This window comes from Phyllopteryx taeniolatus, chromosome 21, assembly GCF_024500385.1.
Source record: "Phyllopteryx taeniolatus isolate TA_2022b chromosome 21, UOR_Ptae_1.2, whole genome shotgun sequence".
In the NCBI taxonomy this organism is placed as follows: Eukaryota; Metazoa; Chordata; class Actinopteri; order Syngnathiformes; family Syngnathidae; genus Phyllopteryx; species Phyllopteryx taeniolatus.
In genome coordinates, this window is record NC_084522.1 from 5248618 (window position 1) to 5272214 (window position 23597).

Genomic DNA, 23597 nt, shown 5'->3' on the forward strand with positions numbered 1-23597 from the left:
AGGAAGAACTTCAGTAATTGTATCAGTTCTGAGAAACTAACTACGGTGCATAAAAACGTCATTGATATACACTATTGAGTATTGTTTCTGAACTGTTTGATTTTTTTGACAGGAAAGATTGATGTGGCATGACAACTACAGTGTATATATTGGGAGGCGTTGTGATATATTAACTTAACCTTATCAATCCCGAAAAAATTCCGTTTATACGACTAATCCATATCTGTTTTGTAAATTCCATGTCACAGAATCCCAAACTACTTCAGAAATGCAGTCTAGATAAGAAATAACCTTTTTTTCAGTGACTTGTCAGTGGACACCTCACACTGCTCTTTATTATACAGTATTTGTTTTGGTATAGAGGAGTCATTGTCCATGTGTAATCAATAATCACCTAGTCATTCCTTTTCCGTTTGCTTCTGGGTGTTGATTTTGTTGTTGTTGTGCTAATTTTCCTCTGTGCTAGAAGAGTCTCCCACTGCAAGCAGAGGCATGTGTGGTCTTCATTGTGCTGTGACAATGATAATTATAAAGAGAAGCGGGGAGCAGAGTGTGGGAAGAACACTGTGTCTGATTTAGCTGTAAAGCCACTTTCTTTCTGATCTTCAGCAAAAAAAGGCCCAAATTTGTGCAACAGCCTTATAACTCCTCGCTAATCCCCTCTTCTGACTCATTTCACAGGGGTTTGATGCTCTCTCTCAAAAAAAAATCTCTTGTTCACTCACTGGCATGCTTTTTTTTTATAAATGCTTATGCACACACACACTCATACACGTACAAAGCCTTTTAGTTAAAGAACATTTCCAGACTAAAATAAATATACATGAAATTTCCATTGTCGAACACAATCCATTGTGTGTTGCCAGTTGACTATTATTTCTTGTTTCAAACCAATTTTCCCACAAGAAAAAAAAAAGTAATGTGAATTAACTTTTCCAGTCTCAAACTGCCATCAGTAAAAATGTATTAACTGTACAGGTGACGGTCATGCAAATAGAAAACAAGTCCACTGTTGTAAACTAAAACTAAAATGAAATAAAACTACTCTCACTTTGAAAACGCCTGACGGCCATGGAATGGAGAGGGATCACTACACTTAACACTCAAACATGTTTTGACTTTCAAGGCATGAATTTCCAGGAAATGTTGCTGGAACTCCAAATTTGTAAGAATTAGTGTGCGTTTGACTTCAAATTTTTGTATTTTTGCATTTTCATTAATAGTGTCTCCCTGCAAAACAATGTCACCACTGGCAACATATCAATTTGAGTGAAAAAGAAAGTTAGAGCAACTGTGAAGGGCTTAAAGGGGAAAGGAAGTAACCCCTCCCATTGCCTGTAAACATTTGCGCCATTATTACAGATTAACGTTTTTATGAGCCTCGCTGGAATTAGCATTAGTGACGGTTTTAGTGCCAAATTCCTGTTTCAGCTCTGTCACTCTTCCCCCGCCTCCATACTATGAGACGACTTAATATCACAGCGAGCCTCCCCGACACGGTGCCAGACGAGCGGATCACAGTGGTGGGTTTAGTACATTGGGTCACATTTCACCCTCTTGCTATTCATAGAAGGCTAAAGCTTCTTTTCTTGACGTCCAGTTCACATGCCATTAACACAATGGTCCCTTGATTAGCATGTTCGTATGCCCAGGATACATTCTTACATGAAAACAAACCAGTGGTGTTACACTGAATTGAGCTGGGGGATTATTTTGGAAGCTTATCATTAGGTGTCAAACTTAAGGTCCAGGGGCCTGATTTGGCTCCCCACATTAATTTTTTTTTATTTTTTATTTTTTATTTTTTTAGCCCTCCTGAACAAAAAGTGTCTGTACTTCATCTTTCTTACTAATTTACTGGATTTGTTCTTTTTGTTTTGGCAGAAAATGTGTACCAAAATGGCTATTTTTCTTCAATTTATACAGATATTACAAGCACTGTTTTCCAAATAAAGCCAAGCTTAACATAAATTTAACCATAGCTGCAAACTTGACACTTGTCCCTTTTTCCATGACTTCTGATTTTAAATTCCATTTGCTGTTAAACTATACAGTGTATAATAACAATGAAATGCAGGGGCAGTTATGTACGCATACTAATATCCATCCATCCATTTTCTGAGCCGCTTCTCCTCACTAGGGTCGCGGGCGTGCTGGAGCCTATCCCAGCTGTCATCGGGCAGGAGGCGGGGTACACCCTGAACTGGTTGCCAGCCAATCGCAGGGCACATAGAAACTAACAACCATTCGCACTCACAGTCATGCCTACGGGCAATTTAGAGTCTCCAATTAATGCATGTTTTGGGGATGTGGGAGGAAACCGGAGTGCCCGGAGAAAACCCACGCAGGCACGGGGAGAACATGCAAACTCCACACAGGCGGGGACGGGGATTGAACCCCGCACCTCAGAACTGTGAGGCTGACGCTCTAACCAGTCGGCCACCGTGCCGCCGCATACTAATATGATGAGGTAATTAGATTCATGATTTTCCTTCTGAGGGAAACCATAACTACGATGATTTCCGTAATGAAAATGAGTTTGACACCCCCGATTCGAAACCATACATATGGAATATAAGGATGGATTTTTTTTTTCAACAGTTATGGATAAAAATTCCCTGAGTAATTCACTCTTGTAGAGTATTGGTTTACCCTACGGGAAGTGTTCCCATTTGTGCACTTCCATCAATGAGCAGTACCAGAGATGAAGTTCGAGCCACTTATTTACCATGCAGAAAATATATCCGGCTCTCCATTTAGAACCATTAGGCTCCACACTTGAGCAATATTTCACCCCAATTCTATCAGAGGATTTTTATATGATCTAATTACCTTTGTTCATCGCACAGGAGCTAAATGTCAGCGAATCTCACTGTATTTCTCGTGCACTCAATCACAGGCTTGGACAAAGATGATATACAGCCTCCTTCGTTGGATGTAAGATGAGTATTTAATAGCCCAGTGATGAGGATGGGCTTATCGCTACCAATGTACAACAATTTAGGCGTCCATTATAAATATAAATGGAGGGCTACTGTGGGATTAATGCGCAAAGCAGCTCCTGTAATCTTCAGACTACAGAGCTGTGCTTTTGGAAACATGTTTTCTCAAGGAACTCAAAGCCTAAAACCAACATGGATAACTTGTTTGATCACTGGCGCTTACAATTAATCACAAAGCATTAACAAGCAAATTGCCAGCTCTTCAAAGGTTTTTGGGCTCATCAGAAGCTAATTTTGCTCGGTTATTGCAATAGACACAGTCTACATGGTTTTTGTGGCATCGCCTTAAGAGAAACAACTAAAAGGAGCAGCAATACTTTTTAAATTGGAGTGTTGTTTCGTTATGGCACAATGTTACATTACTAAATGTTATCATGACTAAAATCACATATTTCAACCAAACTTTTAAGGTTTTAAAGTTAAATACAGTATGTCAGGCGTTAGAGTAAAAAAAACGACTATAGCAGAACTCCCAAAATTGAATGCCACCAATAGTGGTACTCATTCGTTGGAATTTACCTGCTGACAAACAGAAATACGACACTTATTAAGTCCAGCAATAGCGTCAGGTCAATATCACCATAAAGTGCCTTTGGGGTCCTTATTAGGATCACTCAGTCATCATGAAAAGGTAGCAGAATAATGAATCTAAGGTTTTATTAAGGGCAAAAACATTCACAAACACACCAGTAGAATGATAAGTCTCTTAAAATATATTTCTTCCTTTTATACCATTTTCTTCATTGGATGTACTGTACGTGATTTTGGCACATCCCACACACTGCTAATATGACTACAGTGCGTGTAAGAAGTGATTAAATAATCCAGCCAATGAAAAATCTTTTGGGGCAAAACGGAGAAGTCTCAAAGGGATTATTATGGTGATATTGACTCACCGTATTATTTTATAAGGTGACACAGTACCGCTCTGCAAAAACGTTTATATCTGTCAATCATCTTCAAAGAGTGAATAGTTAGATTTTATTCATTCATTTTTCCTACAGTAGTTAATTTCTCTTGGAAACCGGTTATGAATGTTAAAATTGTGCAGTTTGGAGTTTTTTTGAGGACAGTTGGGGACTGCAACAGATTAATTTCTTTTACATTATTCCCAATGGGAACATATATTTGGAAATCAGAACATCTTGAAAGTGAACCGATTGTGTTTAATGCAGAGGTTTCACTGTAGTTATCGTTCAGAGAGAATTCTGCATAGTACGCTGCTGCTGTAAGTGTCTTCGTGCGAGCGCAGGCACTGAATTTCTCTTCTAATTTATTACATGGAAGTCCTGTCAAACATGATCCAGTCAAATTGTTCCGTCAGAACTCCACTTGGCCATGTTCCATGTCATTCCCACCCCGGTTTTGTCATTTAATCAATTGTCCTCTGCTCCAATAAAGCATACATGACAAAATAGCCTGAGAAAGTCAGCGATTAAATGTAATATACGATGTAGTTCTACGATACTGTGAACTACAAGCGCAATCATAATGGTTGATAAATTAATCAACTAAAACGGAGTTGTTGTTTTTTTACCTTAGTAATGGCAGACTTGACTTTGGCATCGTTAGATCGTGCATGTGTACCTAAAAGATTGAAAATAAGTTTTTGTATTGGCGCGTATTGCTGGGATACTTAAATTGTCTCCCATTGCTGATTTCCCTTATTGTTAAATGCCTATACAGACTCATGCAAATTAAATCCTATACAGTAGGTGGAGCCTTGTTGGTACACGATTAGATGCAAAGCAACAGAGGTACACTGACGCAATGTCAGTGGATGTCAGTTAACAGCTTGTCCTGACTGAACAAACAGGGAGCGAGAGTGGATGGAGGGATGAGCGAGATGAGAGCGTGTACAGTATATTTGATTAGCCTCTGAAGTGAGTGATGTGCCTTTAATCCGTCCTCTAGTGCTCACTGCCCACGGGCACAAAGTGTTGTAAGTCTTTAATGTGAAGCCAGTGGTCATACTTTGGGGCTTTATTTTATTCATTTATTCTTCTTTTTACTTCTGTCCATTCTTTGCATCCAGCGACATTTCCTCCTTTCATGCTTGAGCTCAAATATTTTACATTTAGGTATTTGACAACACCACGGAGACATGAAATTTTCTAAATAAAACAAATTAAAATACTAAAATGCTGATTTAATTGAATGTAACACATCTAAATATACTATATTAAATCTAGTTTGACATGCTTTGCAGCCTTATTCCCCCCTACAGTTTGATATACTGACTATGCATATTAAAATGGATTTTTTTAATTAATTTCAATTCCATTCAGTCTTTGTGCAATATATCAATATGGATAAGTCTGCTTTTCACTTGAATCGTAAAACTAAACTGCAGCCCTCTTTCACCAGGAAAATATCACTTGCAGTAAAAAAATGTGAAAAATGTATGTATGTTGTTTTAAGCAGGCAGATCATCATTAATGCAAGTGGAGGACACCACTGAAGGGGGTGCATTTGTATTTCTATGTAAAAAAAATATATATATCCTTAACCAGGTTCTCCAGTATTGATTGATTTGAATAAATAGCTGCCCCTCAACAATTAGAAGTTGACCATTTGTGTCACTGCAGACATTGTCATTAATTGCCAATTGTGCTTTGCATTCTCTGGGCTTGGGAAAATAAAAAACATAATTCATGAATAAAATTAAAATGTATTCGACATAAAAGTTATCTAAAAATCACACCTAAATAAATGCTGAAAAACAAAGATCTCTTCAAGAATATATGCAAATATATTGAAATTAAAAGTTAAATACAACTAAACTGTACTTGAGCAGCGACTCTTCGGATCGCGACTAGAGGAAGCCAACGTACCACACGTTGAGAATCAGTGTTTTACAGAGTTTACTATTGACGTGAAAGGAATATGAGGATGGCTGTCTCTTCTACCGCGCACATTCTCAATTAGTCGGGACTACGATGGGGCTCAGTAGCTTAATGAATGCAGAAAGTAGTTGGCAGAGCATATGGTCTACCACTCTTCAAATCTAGCATGGACACATTGCCAGGCTAAAAAAAGGACAGACTTAAATACCCATAATAGAGCTGTTGTGGTCCTTAGATTGCTGGGGGACTGTTTGAATGAATGGAAGTGGAAAGGCTGCTACAGTCAAATGTATGTGTGCTTAAGTGGCTCAGCTTTCAGCGCCTGCGGCTCCTCCATTGACTCACACGCGGTGTGTTTACCTACGTTTTAACTGCAAACTGATCTCAATATATGACTGCTCTATGTTGTGTAGCATATCTGCTTTCCATTTCCCATTCCCTCTTCTCAGAGAGGAAAAGTTCACCTTATTCATCTCTTCCGACGTGCTGCTTTGAAGTTTGAAGCGGGTAGACAATTAATCAGACTCTGGTATGGCTCTCAAGTTTTTCCACTGTGCTTTTGGACAATGAATTTGAATTTTTACGCCAGGCAGGCTCAGGGATGCGTAAAACTCTGGTCTTGACCTCCATGCTGATGAAAGCAAAGTTCTGCCGAGCTTTGCCTAACGCTAAATACATGTCAAGAATGACCTGACACACTTCAAACCTTTTCAGCGCTCGAACAAATCAACCTTTATTGAGTGAGATGGAAACAAATAATCAGGACCATGCCCCAAGGGCTGTATAAGTAACACGCTTACAGATTTATGTGTTTGCATGTTCAGTAGAGTATGTATTTGTGTGTGATAAATCTCACATGAACCATAATCCCAATGCTACGGGAGATTTTTATTGACTTTCAAGGGTCTTGGAGTGAAGCTCGAGTATGATTGGGAGCATATATTTTCCTTCCCGCAAACAACATTTTTACCTTAACATAGCTATTAATCTCTTGGCTCAGGCGAGCATTATTATGGTATATTTACTGTATGATGTACTTCCAAGTGCCTGCTTGCATTTGCGGTTGCATCTTTGCGTGTGTGTGTGCGTGTGTGTGGATACAAGTTGGGGGCAAAGTGAGATTTTGTACCTCATGGGAAGTTACCGATTTGAATATACCACTTGCACACTTTCCCCTTTTTAAGCACAAAAAAATACCCCAGGGCACCCAGAAATTTGTGAGGAATGGGGATGCATTGCTGGAGTGAAGGATGATGGGATATAAATATAACTGTCCTTCAGGGTAGAAGCCTGTGCACCTGGGGCTGTCAAGGTCTTATTATGCTGCCCGCTGAAGACATTTTTAACAACTGAGATGGTTCCAGCCTGACAACAAACCTAGATGATTGCCGCAATCTGCAGGGTAATAAATTGAGAAGTAATGATATCAATAGACAATTGAGCAGTGAAGGCTTTTACTGAGGGGAAATGCAAGATAGAAATTGGGATAGCACTCATGCATAATCACACAGTCCAGCTTTAATGTTCTCCTAATGTCCCAATTTCCTTTTTAATTTCATCATATATTGCTGAATGGTGTGAGTATAATATGACAATTCATCTACAATGAAACATACAAACATTACAATTCTATACAAAATGGAGCACATGGCAGCGTTACCAATGAATGTACAAACACTGAACGAAGGGTGCGTTTTGATTGGCCAGATATGTTTATTTATTTAGATTAGATATTTGTCTCATGGCCTCTTGAGGCAGAAAACTCCGTGCCCTGCTGTTCTAGTAGGCTTCTTCTGACATTTTTTTAGTCACAACTTGCAGCACAACCAATTAATGGTGGAAAAAGTTTTGAAATGAATTATCTTGGTCTTATTTTATAGATCACAAAAAGTGAAGTGAAATAGATAATATCCCACTTCGTATGAGATGTCAATTCAGCAATAGAAAGACAAAGAGAAGAGAACTTGACAGTCTGTGTTCACAGAGCTTTTTCCACTGACAAGTCTCATCCAGCAAAGGCCAGAGGAAGGAATTAAGATGAAAAGAAGCGGCTCTATAGAGGATTGGAAAGTAGAAAAACAGAGGGAGGACATGAAATCCACCACGAAGTTCTCTGCTATACCCAGCATGCACTCAATTTGGAATAAAGGCTGCATTTTTCCAAAAGCAAATCACAAGCAATGAATGCATACATTTGGAAGAAAATAATAACTTGATCATATCAGTCAAAGCTGCCAGTTTTTCATTTACCAGAAATTTATTTTGCGTGGCCAGTTGCAATTAATACAATTATTTATCTGGTCTGAACACAGAAATGTAATCCCCCCCCTCCATAATGCATCTATTAAGTCCACTAGCTCGTGGTTTTGTCCGGACTTGAGGACACTGGAGCGTCGTCTTCTTTTCCCACTAGCCTCGTTTCCCCCACTCTTACTGCATACTGGGGTTACTGTTTGACGAGTCCTTGGTTATCTCACCTGTTACTCTGTGAAAGTGTTTGCATTAAAGACTAAGTGACAGCCAGGTCCGGCAAACGCTTGATTTAGATGGATTGCACTTTCTGCCAGCATTTACACAAGGGAGAGGAGGGGAAGGAGGCACGGATATAGAGGTAAAAACGACGGAAAGTAGGACGTGAGCAGCGGTGCATTCACTCATCCTACAGAGGATGAAATTACCCTTCTCTGTCTCGCTGTGTCTGCGGTCACTGCTATCTGCTCGAGCGAAGGGACCCGAGATGATCATAAATCTTTGAGCGTGTGTGAATATGCATCCGCCGGGAACACGGGTTTGTCGCAGCAGGTGGGTATGAAAGCGGAGAAGGGTGCTCCTGCAAGAACGAAGGGACTGCGGCCGGAATGAGGATACATGAAGAATTTTGTGGGCCTCTGTTTGTGTTTAACTAAAAGGGAAGTGGAAGCCAAAGTGAATATTCAGGTGCTCACAAGAGACAAAGCTTTAAGACTAAGCAAAAATTAACGACTGTGGTTACATCATCTTCCCAAACTCTATCTCAAAGGTCTAGGAGCCATGAGTGATGGAAACAAACAAAAAATTCTGACCTTATTAGGCTGTTTTATAGGTGGAAATGAATCTGGACGCACACTAACCTTCGGGGTTGACGGGCTTGCTTTGTCAATGTCAATTTTGAGCAAAACAAGCCTACTCAAAAGTATCTAATGTAACCATTCAAATGTCTAAAACATACTTTGAATCTTGAGGTGACATAATGCTGCGTGGCTCCCACGCAGTCAAGAAAAGGTGGATTTACAGTATACTACACTTCAAGCTATTTTGTTTTAACAGACAACGTGGTTACTGACAATTGGCATTGATTTATGGAAAATATGAACTTGCTATTAACTTTTCTTCCATGCTTTATCCATAATGTCAATTTAATATCGGTATTTGTAAAGTTCAGAACTGTATTTGTTGACTGAAAATTGTAAAATTTGGCATTGGTTGAGGTCTGTATTCGACAGAGGGCTCTCCTGAATGCCTTTTTTTTCTTGTTTTGCTTGGCGTAATGCTTTCAACTGTTTTTTTCTGTCTCTCCCTTACCTCCTAATTTACAGTATTTTATCTGAGCGCTGTGTGCAAAATGCTAACTTGGAAGTCGTGGGAGGGGGCGGGGGGGGAATAGGGCCTTCGAGCGAGAGACATCAATAGCTTCCTTTTAATTCAGAGAACTTGCTCCTCCACCCTCTTTTTTCTTCTTTCCCCCGCTGCTAATAAAGCCAAATTGGCATGAAAGCTAGTGACCTCTCCCCCACACAGGCTTTCTCTTCTTTGGCATGCGGGACTTTGCCTGTGAAAGAAACTACTTTAAAACAAAGCTGTTTATTTCAAATATGTTTATCCAACATCAAGCTCCTTTTAAACTCATGTTGTTGTTTTTTTTTTACATTGAATCTGATTCTTTTAGATGCGGCTCGTACGCATCTACTTTGATAAAAGAGCCTTTGTATTTGCTTTCTCTTTTTTCACGTTTTCTTTCCCCTCACATTTTTATGCAATCCCCAAAGTGCAGTGAATTTGATTTCTCTTATTTTGTTTTAACTCACTTGCTTCATCTTTAATAGGGCTGCCTGTCACCTTATGTGACTGCAACTCTTGACTGTTTATTTTGAATGTGCTCAGAGAGACAGTTGCAGATTTTGAAACTTCAACTGTCCACTTTTACTCCTTGCCTTTGTCGTGGTTTTCTTTCTTCCCAAAGTGAGCCACTTTGAAGATCCCGACAGGGCAGGAGAGATGAACACACCTGTCACTTATTTCCTCTCCTTCGCTTCACACAAGTCATTAATATAGTGGTTTTATTCTTTAACCACTTCTGTGTGTGAGGAGCTCTGAGCTTTACTGTTTGTTGTAAGCACAAGTTTGAGTTATGCATAAAAGAAGCCCTTTATCCATAACTTATTTGCATTTCTTTTGTTCTTAGGGGCTGCAGGCCTTTGATTTTCTTTTAGCTCTTTCTGACCATCTATTTTGACATCAAAAGAGAGACACTATTGGTGAAACGTTTGCGAAGTACTTCCAGCAACTGCTGCCACCTGTTGCACTGTTCTTCTATGGTGATTAATTCAGCGAGTGCCATGATGTCCACTTGTTGTGCTTACACCCTTCTGGTGTCTGTGTGCAAGTGTGTTTGAATTCAGTCTCCGTACATGAGCGAGTCTGTCACGTCCCTGTGGGAGTATTTACACATTTTGTTTGAGCCTATGATTAGCGGCTGTGTTGTACTCAGAGGAACTGAGGCACTAATATCATTGTCAATTAAATTAAGGAAGCAAGCTTTCCACACAACCCCCGGTGAGTTTGCACAGGGTCTGCCTAAGTTTTCTGCACTCTTTCACTCAATACTTCCACTCTTGAAAGAATTGTGGCTATATGATGAGCTAAATGTGGACAGAACAGATGTTTTTTTTTTAAAGTATCTTTTAAGAAGTGTTAGTTTTATTCAATGTTTTCTTAACGAAATCAGACACTCACACGAGCAGTCAGCAGTCAGTAAGATGGTAATACATTTGTCTTTTAACTTCTTGATGGCTAGTTCTTGTAGGAGAAACAAAGTTAAAAAAAAAAAGATTTTCCTTCTTATTTTGTATGAGGCAACTAATTTTTAGTTTACCTACCATGGCCATATTTCAGTCAAAATCTTTCTTTGAACCGAGATAAATAGCGCTTTATAAGTCATCTGAGAACTATTTTGTATGCAAGACGAAGATGCAGCAGACCAAGGAACAATAATAAAATAATGCCACAAAAATGTCATTATAAAGCAGTCAAAATTGTGGTGGGAATACAAAACAAAGAAACAAAAAGAGAAGAAAAAATTTGTTTAATGAAAATATAATGAAACGCTTGTTGTGGATATATTTAGCTTCACTCTGGATTTTCTCATTCTGCTCACGGACTCCAGTGGCAAATGACTTGACCTGCATTAGTATGTGAAACACTCGCCTCAACTTTCTCCTCAGCCCATTACTTGGAAGCCCAATGGGAGCCAGGTTTGTTTAGCTCTGCTCCAATGGGAGTGGATGTTGTTTGAAGGCCTGCCATTTCAATCAGGATTGTTGTTCGTACGTTGTTGTCTACGGGGAACCTGTCCCATGTTTTTCATCGTGTAGGTAATTGGATTAGACTTTCCCACTTTTCCTCCACACTATGCTTCAATGGCTTGACGCAAAGGAAAGCTGAAGAGACTGCAAGAAAGGTCCGGAGCGCTTACAGAAACTCTGCACGGTGATTAGTGTTTTGGGAAAAGTGGGCAAAGTCAATTTAAGCATTTGTCAATTCCAATTAGAGGAATCTTAATCTTCCGGATTGAATGTGTTATGTACAACATATGAGGGATTTCATTCGAGACCACTGTTTTTCACTCTGTGTTATCCATTAGACAGGGAGTCCAAACGGTGAGGGGGAGGTACAGTACACCATATACTGTACTGTATATATGTGGGCATCGATTATAATACAGCCTCCCTCTCAGGGGGGCCCACTGTCAGGCTATTTGCTTGACAGGAAAAGCGAGGAGTCTATTAGCACGGTGCCTTCATGGACTGATGATGGGCAGCTGCAGTGACTGGGGGCAAGTCTGCTTACATTTTGTCTCATCACTGTATTTGCTATATCCCTATGACAGTGTCAATCAAAATGGAGCCTTAATGTAGATTGTGTTGCTGTTCTTGTATTGAATCTCCTTCAGTGCCGATGTGTTTACTATATCATATGTATGTTGAGAGCCTATGAGTTCATTTTTCTCCATGTGACACAGAGATCTGTTAAGGTCTGTAGGTTTTTTTTTTTTTTATGCTCTAAGAATCCTCATCTTGATACAATGGCAACCACAGTTTGCACATCAATCTGTGCTTCACTTCAATAAGATATATTTTTTTATGTTCTTCTACATTATCCACTCTTATTATGTTGGTACTCCATCTTAATATCCCCTTAAATCACAACATTTTCTGCAAAAACACCCTCTCGGTTCCATCTTAGCTTTCCACAAATATTACACTTTGCAGTCTTGCCACGCATACTCATCTCCTTCAAAGACAGTAGCAAGCTGACATTAGCTGTTCGGATTACGACGTACAATATATATTGTACATAAGCGTCATTAACTGGCTGGAGATGGGTTTGCGCTGCATCCATTTTTAATGGCACACTTGTGCTGATCAGTGCCTGCAGCGTTTTAAACAAACAGAATCGGTCAAGCAACTAATAAAAATGCCAAAGTGCTAATTTTGCAATGTGCAGCTTCAGCCTGGAGCTAAGGCAACGCCACATTCCCTGTCGTACACCAAATGTTGATACTTACAGTATGTCAAGCCCAAACGCTCACCATTTTTTGGATACAATTTAGAGAGGGACCATTAGCACTTGCTGCACTTCCTTTTCACAAGATCTCTGTAAACATGCAATTTAGCATTATATTGCACGTTATATGGTGTTGACACAGCTGTATGACAAATGTGTTTTTTTTCTAACAAGGATGCCATTAAACAAAATCTAAGAAACACTTTTTTTCACCTGGTCAGAAGGTATCAAATCTCAATTTTAGTGCTCAGACACTAGGCCAAACAGATCTCCAACTCTTGCAATTCATTCGCTAGCTAAATATCATGATTGCGATTCAAGCATCGACAGTCATTTTCATTGCATTTGTAAAAGGTGGCATTTTCAGAAAAGAGGACGCCTTCCCACGCTTAAGTGCCACCGATTCATGTTAGATGGCTGTTAAAGCACTTATGTCTTCAGATAGCAACATTATTGGAAAATGAATACGAGATAGATTACAACCTTTTTCTGAGCTCTCCAAAATTGTATGAAAGAATCCAGTCAATCAGATAAGAAATGGATGAGTCATAGTCACTAAACCCATCCATCCATGCATTTTCTGAGCCGTTTCTCCTCACTAGGGTCGCGGGCGTGCTGGAGCCTATCCCAGCCATTATCGGGCAGGAGGCGGGGTACACCCTGAACTGCTTGCCAGCCAATCGCAGGGCACATACAAACAACCATTCGCACTCACATGCACACCTATGGGCAATTTAGAGTCTTCGATGAACCTAGCATGCATGTTTTTGGGATGTGGGAGGAAACCGGAGTGCCCGGAGAAAACCCACGCAGGCACGGGGAGAACATGCAAACTCCACACAGGCGGGGCCGGGGATTGAACCCCAGTCCTCAGAACTGTGAGGCAGACGCTCTAAGCAGTCGTCCACCGTTCTGCCTGTCACAATCCCAAAAGGGAGAATTCTGTTTCACAAAATCCCAAAGGGATGAAAAGTGTCGTCCGTCAGCGTAGTCTATATGGATCACAAATATCCTTTGACAGCGAGTGAAAAAGACCCTACTCTCAATTAAAGCTGTCCGAACCCCACCCCCCCCCCCCCTCCCTTTTTTTTCTCTTCCTGTTGGTTTTAAAGGGGAAAGGCCATAGAAAATTGACCTTTTCGTTGTTTGTTTCCAAATAATTTTCTGGGGTTCCTATCCAGTTGCTCCAGTTTAAACCATGTTAAAGTGGATGGCTTTTATTCAAGCAATGAGGAAAAGGCTATGTCACTGACCTCACTAGAGTGTGCCTCCTTATCTTTTTTTATTGACTGGCTTTTGGATTAAGTTACACGCCTTGTTCAGAATGTGGTATTGACAAGCTGTATTTCAGAGTTGAGAGTATTCCAAGATAATAAGACCTTTGTGTCCAAAAGGATGTTATTTTGGCTATTCCATTCAGCCTTTCAACCTTTCTGTTACCGTCTTAAAAAAGTTGGGAAAACAGTCACTGGATGTTGAAGTGCGATGTCTTTCTTTTACATGGAGGATTAAGACATTAACATTATCAGATGAGTTAGATTGTATGCACAAGAAAAGAAAGATGCAAACACCGCTCACACAATTTTTATTCCAATTATAATGAGTTTCATAAATATCAGTTTAGTTTTGTGTAAGACAAAACAAATCTAACCACACTAAACCAATCAAACCAAAAGAATACCCCTCACTCACTTGCTCGCTTAGTGGAGATAAAAATGCACTCCAAAACTGGTTTGACACGACAGTGTTGTGCTGCTGAAATTATAAAATTGCTTTTTATTTTTTTTCCCCCCCGATCCTGAATCAGCCAGGTTTGTCAGGCCTCTCTGACTGCTGCCAGTCTGCAGCATGAGATAACAGTGTGGTCAACAGGAAGCGACAGCATGCCACAACCACCTACTCTCAACTTAATCTTCCTGCTGTGTCTCACATTCCCTTTCTTGTTCCCTCTCCCCCCATTCACATACCTTCTATGACTTACATACTTGGATATATCACTTTTTACTTGACTCCTTCCTTATACCCATCTCTCTGTATTGCTTTGGAAGATGTGCACCTCCGGTGGTGACATGAGTAATAATTAATGTTAATAGTTCTGTGGCCTTGAACTCAACTCACCTCCCTTCACAACATGCAGCAGTCTGGCAGTTAGTGAACAATTCTTCAAAAAAGAGGTTTCAAGCTGTTTTTTTTTTTTTGCCACTTCCATTTGAAGTTTACTGAAACTAAATATAAAACAAAGAGAATTTCATGTTGTATTTAAAAAAAACAAAAAAAAACAAAGCATTACTTTACCTTAAAGTCTGCTAGCTTAATGCTAAGACATAACGGGAAACATCATAGAGGGGCTAACAAATAGCGCCGTATTGTCTTTTTTTTTTAAACTCTTTGAGCAATGGATATTTCAACACAAACGTTGGAGCAACACGTGGACAGATAATATATCAATACTCACGGGCATATATTCTTTATCCTCTGCAAAGAAGGACTAATATTATTGCGGCATACTGAGGAGCTGAGACTGGATCCATGCACAGTATCTGTATGTCTATTACACTGCCCTCATGTGGCCAAGGCACACACACCAGAAGGAGAAGCAAAATGACAACTAAATTGAAGCAAAACCAATCTGGCATCTCTTTTTTTTGGAAACTGTAACGTTCATTCTTCTATTGTGTTATTGGAATGTCCTCATCTGGAGGCCCTTTATATGTGGAATGACTGGATATTTTTCCTAGAATTGCCTTGATTAATATCTACCATTCTATTAATTCCACGAGACTAAAGTCAATACTAGCGTGCCAACATGTCTTTGAGGTCTCGACACAGATGGTAATTTGCAGGTTGGAAAGCAGGTCAACCCTTTGTGTAGCTTCATTGAGTTACAATTCTTAAACTAAAAGCATTGAAAAATTATATTCCGCTAACACCGAGATAAATACTTTCATTGCATCATGAATGATGGAAAATGGTCATTGCCCGTACCTGTTGAGAACCTTTTTACCAAAGTATGCCATCAGTGTTTGGATTGATTTTATGACTGCCTTCCATTAGGCGTTATTTATTTTCTGCTATAAAAATTAACCGTTGGACAATAGTGGTAATCCATCACAATCTGATTGTTTTTCTTGAGGTCCAGTTTATAGACACAGAAATGCAACAAACTGTCATTCAACTTTGGCGTTAAAATTTAATGGGGAACTGTACTTGCTGTACTGTTACTATTATTCCAGTGTGGTAAGGTTAGGGTTTGTGTTCAGCCATATCATTTAATAATAACACTCATCACCATTACCATCAATTAAAATGCAAAACCTTTTTGAGTCATCCCCGCATTAAGTCAGTTTTCTGGTACTATTTGCATTTCTTTTAAGTACAATCTCATCACCAGTGTTGGTGACAATTATGGCCAAGTGATTCTACTTTATTCATTGGATATTAAAAAACAAACAAAACATGGTCCTTGTTTGACATCTAGATTGCATAGATTTCTCGGCGGCTGAACGTTACATAGGAGACATCAGGCAGAGTACATGATGTTAAGTGGTTTTCATTGGGTTCTAAACCTTGTCAGTATGTAATGCCCACACCACTTTAATTAATGAACTAAAGCCCAGTTCACAGCTGGGAATTAACTATAAAACTGATTCAGTGAGAGACATGTCTATTGGTCTGTGTACATGTGTTCATTTTAAATTTAACACTTGCACGCTCCAATTGTCGACTCAGTCTACCGCAACCCTTCTCTAGTGACCAACTGGAATGATTCTTTATGAAAATGCAGTTTTTCGTCTGACTTCCCAGTGAATTCAGCTCTGTCCTTTATCAAGTCTGTGGAGATGCAATGAACTCACCTCCAGTCATCAAATTATGTAGGATATTCATAAAACAAGCAAGCCATATTTTGCGGTCGTGCTTTCTTCTTCATTGCAGAGCAAATTGAACACTTTCGGCATTCGCCCTGAATTCTCATGAGATTTTAGTTGGATTTTGTGCACAAAATAATGCACTATATTGGAAGATTATTGGCTCAGTTAAGGATTTTAACAAACAAAATGTACCCAAGAATGAGTCTTTTGTTACAATAGTGTTGCATGTTTTTAGCTAGCTTAGCACAACTTATGTTGCTGTAAAATACTCCAGTGATAAACATATTTGTTTTGAACATTTTGCGTGATTTAAAAAAAAGGCTGACTTCATACAGACTATTATTTGTTTCGACTTTTTGAGTCATACTCAAATGCTTTTATTTGACTGAATAGCCTTGATGTTGAAATTTCATCAACTTGCTCACGCTTTGTGTTTTTCAAAGCATTCATAATAGACAGGCTCAATATTTGACGGGGCTCTTGGGATGTCAGTTATGTATAGAGCCAGGAATACATTAAATACACAAATGACTCATTTTTATGACAATAGATAAGTACATGCACAGACATGTTCTTGGGATAAAATGCTCAAAGGCATGTTTTCACACACACTAACATAGCGTTGGTGTATGCCCCCAGAGATTCTGATGTCGCCATCTGTTTATCCACCTCCCACAATGAATACAAACCGCAGTGCCAGTCCCAAGCAATGCCAAGTCTGGAGAGAAGAAGCATATTTTATTTTCCCCCCAATCAATTTTAAGCAATCATCACACCCCCCTTGCTCAATTTTTCTCTCTGTCTCTCAATATACAATATATCCATCATGCGTGAGGTGTAGTTAGGCAGGTGGAAAATATATCCCAGCGAAAGACAGGTCTGGATAAAGACGAGATATACTCTGTTCAACCGAAGAGAGAAAGAAGGATGAAGGGAGACATGGTGGAGGTTTTTTTTTTGTTTTTGTTTTTTACCTCAAGGCAGCTGTCAAATTTGAAGAGAAAAGGTGAACACTGCAAGAAGAAAAAAAAAATACAAATAAATAAATAAAAATTAAAAAAGGCGAATGGCATTAAAGTTTGGAGACTGGAGACTTTATTGGCAAAGTCAACTAATGTTACCTCTGACTCATCAAAGTGGAGGAGCAGGGAGGATCTGACATCACAAAACATACAAAAACAACGTTGACATGGTGGAGGATCATGCAATCTCTCTCGCTCTCTTTCTCTCTATGACAGGAAATATATGTTGGCCATAAACTGTCTTTAAAAACGACTTCTCGAAGCATGCTTTACACTCTTGCGTTTGAATAGTGTGTCTCTCTTCAATGATAACTCCTGCCCGACACCCGTCAGACAGACACATTTACACATACGCATGCAGGTGCCTGGTGAAATCATGTTGCCTTCAAGGTCTCGGTGCAGTTTGTGCTGACATGATAGATAGATCTTAACAGGTTTGAGGCATGCACACTTGATGCTTGTGTGTGTTTCTTGATTCAATATGTGACCCACCTACATCATCTATATGACTACAGTGAGCTGTTAATGAGACCCACATGGGGAAAACACACACTCTTTCCTGTGTTTTTCATAAAAATTACACTCAACACGGTTGTACTGTAAGGATTACATTGATGACTTGTCCAGGTTGGGAGATCTGTGCATTAACTTTTCCAACTATGCCAAAGTGCGGAAAAATGTGCTTTGTATTTCCATAAAGCTCCAAATTATTAAAGCACCATTCCGATGTTTACGTCTACTATGATAGGTCATGCTGTTTACATTTACATACATTAGCCAAAGGATCCCAATCTCCAGTAACTCTCAAGACTCTTGACATCTCCTTAATCATACGCAATGTCTGAATGTGTGTGCTACAGATGAATGCATCCCTTTGGAGGTTTACAATAACTGGAATCCAAATGTTATATCCTTCGATAGCACTCACCCTCCCATCCTTTGCTTAGCTGTTTGCCTCCCAGACAATATTGCACAACACAAGAACGTACCTGCAGCGTCAGCTTCCTTCTTGATCCTCAGTCCTAAGAACAAGAGGAGGAAATCGAGAGGACGGGGAGGTAATTAAATAAATAGCCTGCCTGGCAACACTTCAAAGAAAAGAAATGGCCACGTGCTCCACTACAGCTGGAGAGGGAGAGATGTTACATAAAGAGAAATGATTGGAAGACAACTGCAGCTACACACGCACAAGCAAATGATGCATTGATGAAGTTTGATTGCTTCCCAGCTGGACAGATAAAAATACCATCCTGTGTTTAGTTATTTTGGATCAGTGAGCAGAGTTAGCTTGTTCGTTCCTTATTAGTGGAAACATAAACAAGTTATTCCACCACTTTAGCTGGTGCTGTGCCAGAAATAAAAGCTGTCAAAGCTGCACAAATGATGATTCGCATTAATTTCTGCTGCCCTATCAGGCTTTATCCAAGGTTACTGCGCATGTCGTATTTATTATTCATACATTCGTAATATGCCCAGGTAGGCGGACACAGGATGTGTCCACTTAATATATACTCTGAAGACTGCAGTTGCATATGTGTGCATGTTTTTTCTTCTTCCCCTCATTAAAACATTAACCACACTCTGCGACCCTGATCTCTACCCACCTGAGACGTACCACAAACACTCACATGCAGACCTGTTTTATACATATGGTGAAAGAAAAACATGATGTTTGACAGACGTACTTTCCCTCTGTTCACACAGTACACATGCTTGTACACTGACAAATGTATGCAGTCTGACATGCACGGCATGTCAAACTGTCAGAGAAGCTCAAGGAACCAAACACGACCCTACCACCACAATGCCTTATTTTTCTCCTTTAACTGCGGTTTGTAGTGACATAAAGTACTGAAATTGGCTTTGGATTGTTTATTTTATTACTGTATAACATTCCTGAAGCCAAAAATTGCATTAATTGCACAATTGCTTTTTTTGTCTCATTAAATTGCTTTACCGAACAGCCTCCTCACTGTTACATCAATGACTTTGCAAGCTAAAAACTTCATTTTGATTCCTTTTGTCTTATTCAGATGCTTAACCTGTTTCAAGTGTTATTTTTGATACACCTGATCTAGAATCTGGAGCAGGTTTATTTCACTTAGATTTTATTGTTGTATGATCAAACCCTTCTTTTTTCTTCAAATAAGATGCAAGCTATAATTGCCTCTTTACCAAGCCTGAAATAAAACATTTTATTTGGGTCTTTCTTTATCGTTTAAGTTGTATTATTTCCGCAGGTTGGCACATTTTATGCAAATGTGACATGTCTGTTCTGTCGCGAATTCTGGCAACAATTAGCTGTCACTTATGTGATGTTAACTTCCAAATACAGTAGCTGGCATATTGTGTCTAAAACTGCCTATAGAAAATACAGTATAATTTTCTCACCATAGGGCCTCCCCCATAGTAAAGTGTAATTTTCTTTTGCGCAACCATGGCAAATACATATTAATATATTACAACAACAGTTTCAAAAAAAAAACAACAACATTTGACCAATAAAGGCTGGCGAGTCCACTAAAACTCTCCGTCTAGTGCCACCATGGAGACAGCAAAGTAAACTACTTCATAGTTTTGGTTTAGGGAGCTTTGGTTCCATTACCATGATACCAGAGGTAGTAATATGTTGCATTTACTCTGTTACATTTATTCAGGTAACGTTTTGGATAAATTATACTATAATGCAACCTAATTTTTACTTTTAAGTATTTTTATGAAGAAGAAACGTTACTTTCATTCATATCTAGCTATTATTGCTTGTGCAAACTATTTGTTCTGGTTTGTCAAGGAGACTTCTACCGCGGGCGCTAAACATTTGTTTTGGCTGATTTGGCTTTAATGCATTGCTTTAGTTCAAGTGATATTGTTGGTCAACTTCTGAATTTGCACAATCGTATTGAATATTTTCTCTAGTTGACAATCATGCTCAGATAATCTGAATGAATTTTAATTTGAGTCTGATAAAAAACAAAAATACAATATTAAAATGTACTCACTAGTTACTCAGTACTTTATCACTGAATACTAATTATTTGGAGGGGACACATTTTACTTCAGTTCCACTTTTGGCATGACACTGAACCGGCAAACTTCTTGATGTGCCTGTGTGTTGTGTTAAAGCGGGAGAGCATGCTGTAAACGACAGTAATCTGTGAAATACGTTTCAAAATAACACCACGGCGCTACATCTACCGCAACATGTCACTGGACAACCAGATTCAGATTTATGCAAATGTTTACAAGCTTTTACACACCACTGTGAATGTGTGCATGAAATTATAAAAGAAGGGACGGCGAGATTAACTTTTTAAGTCAAGTAGGATATGACTACGTGCACGTGTGTCACATTAGATTCCATTCAAACACTCAACAGAGGGTGACCTTTAGTTTCCTCCCTGACTAGACAAAGTTAAGGGTGTGAAGATGCCTGAATGAGTTTGATGGTCTTTGCAAAGCCAAGCCTGACATATGCTTCTGCATCTGCAACATTATGTTCTGCTAAAACACTTTATCATCAAATTTACACGAAAAGGCCACCAGACCCTTAGTTTATTGGCCTATCTAAACACCACCACCAACACTTACACAAGGAAACATTTATCAAAATATTTGTTTGGATTTATTAGTTTCACAAAGTGACTTCAACTCTGTAAAATTATATTTGATAGATGTATGAGTTATGCGTGAATCAAATTTGAATACTTCTAGATCATTACATTTTACAATACCACTTTAATATCAGTTCAATTGAGCATTTATAAATAGAATTAGTTACAATTAAATAACTTCCATCAGTCATTAGACAAGAACAGTGAGGGAAAAAAAAAGTGACCCCACATTTCACACTTTTACTGTCAATGTTAACAAGTTTGCGTGGTGGAGTTGGTGGCAAAAGGTGGTGCACCCAAGTGCTGGGAGGCAGGGGGGGTTAAGGAGGCTTTAAAAAGTATTTATTTACAAAATAAATAAAAAAGGGATCATGGAAAAAGCCAAATACTAAATTTAAAAAAAAAAAAAAAAAAGGTCACACAAAAATCAAGAATCAAAGTAACTAAGAATTACGAATAAACAAAACACTGACTACCTCAGAATACGTGACAGCAACATCAATGAACAGACACAGGCTGAAAGAAACCAAGGAACTAAATACAAGCTAACTGACAACCCAATGAGGCACACCTGGACGAGACGCAAGTGACTGGAGGGAGCTGATTGGTAGACGCAAGGAACAGGGCTAATGAGAACAGGTGGAAACAAAAACCTAACGAGCCAGACAAGCCATGAACATGGGACAAGAAAACATGACAAAACAATAAAACAAAATCAAATGCAATCTAATCAAAACCACAGATCATGACATCTACTTTGCCACTTTCATTATTACATAATTGTGAGTCTTAAACTTTAAAACAAAGTACCGTTTTAACTTGTAAACAGCAGCTGTTCAAATATTGAGCTTGTACAAATTGTTGAAAATGTTTGTACGTCTCTCTCTCCCTCTGTTTCTCTAAAAGCGCAATAAAATGATTTCATGACAGTACATAATGTATTTAGTTATAGGTTAAGAAGCTTGCAGTGAACATCATCACTAATAATCAACCGTGTTGCTTGCGTACATTGAGAAAATGTAAGATGCCCATTGATTGTACGCTCAATGACTGCAAAGGCATGAATGATGATACAGGCAGTGTGTACATTCATCATTAAGCCATTCATGCAAAATATAATCCTAGTTTTAACGAGGTCCAAATTCCCACAGAACTGCAACAGTCTGAATAGCAGCCTCTCTCTCTCTCTCTCTCTCTTTCTCTCTCTCTTTCTCTCTCTCTGAGAGAGAGAGAGACCTGGCATATACAATAAGATGATAGGGTTTTAATATAGGGTTTTAATATTTGTTAAAAACACTACTGATAGATGATTAAACAAACCCAACAAAACGAGATTTCAGTCCATGTAGTTCTGACACAGGGACGGACAAAAATGTTTGCACAATTACATTAAACACCTCAGGGTTGAGCGAGCAAAACATTGATGTTTCATTGTGAAACTAAAATGCAACTTGAAAAGATAAGTCCTCACTCTCTGGCCTATTTCTGTCGGTGTGGCCCTGACACTCTTTTGTAAATTCAGATGTGCTACCATCATGCTAAAAAGGTGTCTTTGTAGCTTGATTTTGTGCTGCACTGGTTTTCACAGCAAAGACAAACATCAGATGAGTCATATTGTCACTTCAGTGTATTAAACAATGACAAAGACACGGCTAAAAGGAGATGGAGAGGAGAGCGAGACAGAAAGAGGGATATTCTTATTTCACCATCCTCGGAGATAACATTAATGTCAAGGTGGAAGAGAGGAAGAAGACATCCAAGCTAATGAATATTTATGTTGCCCACAGTAAAGTGCTGTTTTAGAGTGAAGTGGGACAGAATGGAGCTGAAGACAGCACTTTAGGGCCTGTTCTTGCATGTATGAATATTCATTGTTCATTGTCCCAAAAACAATTTGCTTAACGCATTTGACTTCTTTTCATCCGTAAAATGTGTGTTGGGTTGACCTATGCATGGGTTGGGTATAATGTTAAATGGACTTCTGATAGGTCTGTGACAAGATATAGTCTTTGTTATAAAACAATCATTAATCAAATATATATAAAGTCTAAGTAATAGCTACCAAAGGCAATGTGATTGCTATTAGCTTGACATTGGAGAATATTCCTCTTTGTGTTTGTCAGGCGTTCATGGACACATTGTCCATGGAACGTGTGTCCCTGGCTGTAAAGGATGTACAGTAGATCATGTCACATGTATTTCAAAGTCCGAGGATATGTCCAGAACACCCTCTATTAAGTGAGGGTGTTCTGGACATATCCTCGGACTTTGAAATACATGTGACATGATAGAAGAAGAAGAAGAAGAATCATCTTTTATTGTCATGAACATGCATGCATGCACACGAAATTTGTTCTCTGCATTTAACCCATCACAGTGAACACATACACATGTTAGTGGAACACACTGGAGCAGGGGGCAGCTG

At 39.0% G+C, this 23597-nt stretch overlaps 1 protein-coding gene and 1 long non-coding RNA gene across 21 annotated transcripts in view; one reads left to right on the plus strand and one right to left on the minus strand.

Moving 5' to 3' along the window:
• Positions 1-23597, plus strand: part of adgrb2 (adhesion G protein-coupled receptor B2) — a 144726-nt gene that overhangs the window by 15812 nt on the left and 105317 nt on the right. The window lies entirely within an intron of this gene.
• On the minus strand, positions 17035-18638 carry LOC133471344 (uncharacterized). Its single transcript, XR_009786192.1, has 3 exons — positions 18551-18638; positions 17661-17768; positions 17035-17552 (listed from the first exon to the last, which is right to left on the minus strand). It is a non-coding gene; the product is annotated as an uncharacterized LOC133471344 (long non-coding RNA).